The following is a 5,390-nucleotide window of genomic DNA, read 5'->3' as shown; positions in this document are numbered from 1 at the left end:
AAAAAAAAAAAAAAAAAAAAAAAAAGACAACAAAAAAAACCACAGCTATATCCCCAGACTCCGGGCTAGGTCTCATATACCGAGGTCTCAATCAGTATCTGTTGATTTGCGTGAATGGAAATCCCATCCTTTATTTTAAAACAGTTCACTTATTACTGGGTCCAGTAAGCTTACTGTGCACTTCCTAAGTAACCTGTCCAACTTCTGGGGGCCTTAGCCTCCTGCTTCTGCAGCTTCCCTGGCCACCGGCCTTCCTGGTTGTCATAACAGCAGCAAGAGCATCTTGTTTTATTTTTTGGTTTTCCTAGCGGGAACCGAACTCAGGACCTTGTGCTTGCCAGGCAGCCGCTTGTGCCACTGAGCTGTATGCCCAGCCCAGCCGGGGCATCCTCACCTTGTAAGAGTGACTGGTGCTCCAGGCGGCCCACCTTGTGCCGGGCACCTGTCCCTTCCCACACCCCTAGAAGACAGCCACTGTTATGACTCTCAGCTTACACTCAGAAAACGCAGGCGCAAAGAGATTAAGCAACGGACCCCGCTGTAACAGACATAAAAATAAAGCACAGTCCACCTCCACCCCTCCAAGTCGAAGAAACAAATACTACGGAGAAGGAAAACTCTTGAAGGTGTCGAAGAACCAATGTAGCAAGAACAACAAAAACACGCGGGAGACGAAATGACGGAACGACGATCGGATCCCATCTTTGCTCGTGCCCGGCAGCCCCCGCTGCCCCGCTTCTCCCAGTATTTCCGCCCGCCCAGTGCAGCAGGCCGCAAATCTGGAGGTCACCCTGGACCTCTGCTCTCCAGCCCTGGGGGATTTACCTTCTGACCATCTTCCCGGGTCCACTCCGGCGGCGCAGCTCCATCCTGAGGGCTGTGCCCTGCCCCAGGGCCGCCAGGATCTCGGTCCGGGTTGGGAGGGAGCAGCCTCCCCACCGGCCCGAGGCCGACTCGACTCTGCCCCATCCCCCACCTGGGTGGCCCGGGGGATCTTTTGAAATTGCAATTTGGACCAGGGTCACTACTCCACCCCCACCTCCAAAATCCCCTGAAAGGTTTCCCATTGTTCTCAAGCCAAAGTCTCAAATTCTTAACCCAGGCCACAGGGGGTCTGCAGGTTTCCCTTCTCTAGCCCGGCTCTGGGGATCTGGATCTGAGCTCGGGCCAGCTTGGAAGGCTCCAAGATTCAAATGCCTGGATTCAAATCCCAACTCTGAGGGGCTGGGGATTTAGCTCAGCGGCACAGTGCCTGCCTGGCAAGCGCGAAGTGGTGAGTTCGATCCCCGATGCCAGAAAAAAAAAAAAAAAGTGAAAATCAAATCCCAACTCTGCATTCACTCAAGTAGGTAATTTAACCTCTCCAACCAGTAAATGGACACCGAAGCACCTCGCAGAGTCTTGTCAAGATTAAATTAGTCCTCCTGGCGTGGTGGCGCATGAGTGTAATCCCAGCATTCAGGAGGCTGAGGCAGGAGAACCCTGTGAGTTCAAGACCAGCCTGGGCTACAAAGTGAGTTCAAGGCCAGCCTGAACTGTATAGCAAGGAGACCCTGTCTCAAAAAAAAAAAAAAAAATTTAAATTAGTTCATGTATTAAAAATACCACTTCAACCAGGCGTGGTGGCACACACCTATAATCCCAGCATTCAGGAGGCATTCAGGAGGCCAAGGCAGGAGAACTGCTGTGTGTCCAAGGCCAGCCTGGGCTACACAGTGAGTTGAAGGCCAGCCTGAACTGCATAGTGAGACCCTGTCTCAAAAAAGACAAAAAATAGGGGCCGGGTATGCAGTTCAATGGCACAAGCTCCTGCCTAGCAAGCACAAGGTCCTGAGTTCTATTCCCCATACCAAAAAAAAAAGACAAAAAATAAATAAAAAATAAATATGAATAAAAATACTACTTAATGTCTGTTCAGCCTTATTTAATTCCTATCCATCCTTCAAAACCCAGAATAAAATTCATCTCTTCAGGGCAGCACTCCCAGACCTGCTTCTCAATAAGCTACATCTTCCTGTTACACGTTGCCCTCAGAATGTTTAATGCCTGAGTATAAATTCTGGGCTGGAGGCACAGCTCAGTAGTAGAGTACTTGATTAGCATGCATGAGGTCCTGGGTTCTATCTGGGGGGGAGTATAAATTTGTCTGAGGGACAGGACCTTTGCGCTGAGGTTTACCCTCCCCCTCCCCATTTTTGAGGTGGGTACCAGGAATCAAACTCAGGACCTTGCGCTTGCCAGGCAGGCTCTGTGCAGCTGAGCTATATTCCTGCCCCCTTTTGACATGTTCTTACTATGTAGTTCAAACTGGCTTTGAACTCAAGGCAGTCCTCTTGCTTCAGCCTCCCAAGTGCTGGGATTACAGGGGTGCACCACCAAGCCCACCTTTTGCCCTTTTCATTTAGTTATTTATTTTAATTTTGAGGCAGGGTCTCACCAAGATGCCTCAAATTTGGGATTTCCTGCCTCAGCCTCCCAGAATGTTAGAAATATAGGTGTGTACCATGTCTGGCCATAAATTCTTAGGATTGGTTTAACTGTGTGTTTCCCTGGCCCACAGTAGGTACTCAAAAATAATTTAGTGACTGTTGAATGAGGGAAAGACTCAATGGAACAACTTCAGGGTGCCTAAGTCCCCAGTTTTCTTGTTTTTCTCCCCAAGCCCCCAATTTTCAAGTGTGTTTTAATAAGGCTGCAAGAACACTGAAACCAAGCCAGGCGTGGTGGCACACCCCTGTAATCCCAGCACTCGGGAGGCTGAGGCAGGAGGATCGCTGCAAATTCGAGACCAGCCTGGGCTACAAAGTGAGCTCAAGGCCAGCCTGAACTGCATAGCGAGACACTGTCTCAAAAAGACCAAAAAAAAAGAACACTGAAGCAGGTTGGGTAAACAGGTCACAAAGGCAGCTGCAGTGATTCACCTCAAAAGCTACGCTGGGAGTGGCCCGGAGCAGCTACGGGAGACGCACAGGATGGGAGACGAAAACCTGGCAACGGGTCTCCACGCTAACGTTAGCGTGAGCCCCACTTCCGCCTTCAAGGCTTTACAGCTCTGTCCCACTCCTGGAGACTGCCTGCCAGCCTGGCTCCCTGGGACGCAATAGTTGGCCTCTGCAGGCGCAGGGTGACGCTTAACCAGCAGGGGGAGCCACGAACTAAAGTTGTCTAACGAATCCTCTAGCCAGGTGTGGTAGCGCATGCCTGTGATCCTCGCCCTTGGGAGGCTGAGGCAAGAGGATTGCTGTGACTATGAGGCCAGCCTGGGCTACACAGTAAAACCTTGTCTTAGGAGGAGGAGGAGCAGCTATATCAAAGAATCTGCAGCAAGGATAATGGCACATGCCGGTAATCCCATCTACTCGGGAGGCTGAAGCAGGAGGATGATAAATTTGAGACCAGGCTGGACAATTTAGTGAGACCCTGTCATGGGGCGGTGGGGTGGGAGGGTGCTGGGGATGTAGCTGAGTGGTACAGTTCCCTGGGTGTGATCCTCGGTACTGCAAAAGAAAGCAAGTCCTGCAGACTGTCTGACCTCAGCTAAGCAGACTGTCAGGAGAGATGAAGTGTTGCTTACCTAGCGCCAAAATCATCTGGGGCTATTTTAGGCCCCTTAGAAAAATCGCCACGTACTCTTGGCCTTTATATCAGACCCACCATTTGCTCTTAGGTAACCTTTTCGGAATGTGTGCCAAAGCTTAGCAGAACTCCAGCGCCCACTGCCCCCAAAGCTAAGGCCGAAGGACAAAGACTCCTGATTGGTGGCAGTTGCCACCTAATGCCCCGCCAGTACATCTGTCCAACACACTGATTTAGGACTCTCCTTGATCTTTGGCTATAAAGGCTCTTGTAACTTCTTCTACTTTGGAGCTTGTCACTCAGGGAAACTTGAATCCAAGGCCCTAGGCCTCGCTTACTTGTCCTTGGCACAAAATAAACTATTCCTTCTTTGTTTTAAAATGTAACAGGGGGCTGGGGATTTAGCTCAGCGGCAAAAAGCGCCTGCCTGGCAAGCGCAAGGTCGTGAGTTCGGTTCCCGGTACCGGAGAAAAACCAAAAAAAAAAAAAAAAAAGTAACAGGGGCCAGGCGTGGTGGCGCACGCCTGTAATCCAGCACTCGGGAGGCTGAGGCAGGAGAATCATTGCGAGTTCGAGGCCAGCCTAGGCTACAAAGTGAGCACAAGTCCAGCCTGAACTGCATGGTGAGACCCTGTCTCAAAACAAAAAAAAAAAAGAAATGGAACTGGGGCTGGGGATGTAGCTCAGTGGTAGAGTGCTTGTCTAGCATGCACAAGGTCCTGAGTTCAATCCCCAGTACCACCAAAAAAAAAAAAAAAAAGGAACTGTGCCACATGGACAGTAGGTGCTGCTGAAATATTGGCAGAATGAGCACACCGCAGTCTGCAGTCACCTCGGCCTGCTAAGAGCACCCTGTGTCCCTGGGGTCCCTCTGTCCTTCTGTGCCCTCCTGCGGGACTTGAACCCAGATGTGTTTTCCTGCACTTTCTCTGGAGCCCCAACTACAGGCAAGGCGGGGTGGGGCGGGTTGGAGCTGTTAAATCGTATTTCTCTCCAAATTATTTCTCTCCAGAGGAAAACCTCAAGCATGGGAAAGTCAAAGCGGTCACCTTGGCGTTCCCTCCCAGCCAGCAGAGGGACTTCAGGGCAGACAGCTGCGCTAGCGTTCCTCAGGCACCGGGCTTGCTGGCAGACTGCCCCGGAACAATTAGGGATGAAAGGCTTCCCAGGAGGAAAGGACTTCCTAGGGTATTTGGAGAGGACTGCTGAGAATAGGGGCCTTGGTCGGCAGGCAGAGGATTAGCTCTCCCCAAGAGCCACCCTGAAGGTAAACAGGACATCTGTCACCTGCTTCCGCCTGGACCCGGGGTCAGGAATGCACCCTGGGGTCTACCTCGGGAACAGTTTCCCACTTCTCATTTGTGTTTTCTGTATTCTGTGGTCAGCATGCCGTGCCTGTGCGTGCGGTAAGAATGTGTGGATGTTGAGACTAATTGGATCCAGACCCAGGTGCTTTATAAAGAACCAGAAGCGATTTTTAAGGCTCATTGGATCCTCACCTTCAGAGCACCTCCCCACAGCCAGCTGCTTCTCCCTGGCTTTCCTTAACCACAGGGTCACCTGGGAAGATCCTTCCGCTCCAAGGCCACCTCCTCCAAGAAGCCTTCCGGAACTGGCTTTATCTGGAGGAGACCCCCCACCCCCATCCCGGCCCAGCAGTCACCCTCTGTGATGTCACGGGGTATCACCTTTTGTATTATCCTAGCATTTATGCAGTCAGCGGTTACGGCCTGAAGTTTTTATTCACTGGTCTACCCCAGAGAAGCTGTCAACGCCATGGGGACAGGATGTTGTCTGGGTCGTTCATGTGAGAT

The 5,390-nt window shown here is 51.3% G+C and overlaps 1 protein-coding gene across 1 annotated transcript in view; it reads right to left on the bottom strand.

Annotated features, from left to right (window-relative positions):
* The window catches only part of Zmynd8 (zinc finger, MYND-type containing 8), a 135,341-nt gene extending 130,242 nt beyond the window's left edge, over positions 1 to 5,099 (bottom strand). The window contains exon 1 of the mRNA XM_005392351.2: positions 5,076 to 5,099. The gene's annotated coding sequence lies outside the window, so the exon portion shown is untranslated. The remainder of the gene's footprint in view (positions 1 to 5,075) is intronic.
* Positions 5,100 to 5,390: the final 291 nt, after the last annotated feature.

Source organism: Chinchilla lanigera, unplaced genomic scaffold (genome assembly GCF_000276665.1).
Source record: "Chinchilla lanigera isolate Chin_1 unplaced genomic scaffold, ChiLan1.0 scaffold00044, whole genome shotgun sequence".
Classification (NCBI taxonomy): Eukaryota; Metazoa; Chordata; class Mammalia; order Rodentia; family Chinchillidae; genus Chinchilla; species Chinchilla lanigera.
Note: the sequence above shows the minus strand (reverse complement) of the source record. Positions and strands in the feature narration are given on the sequence as shown.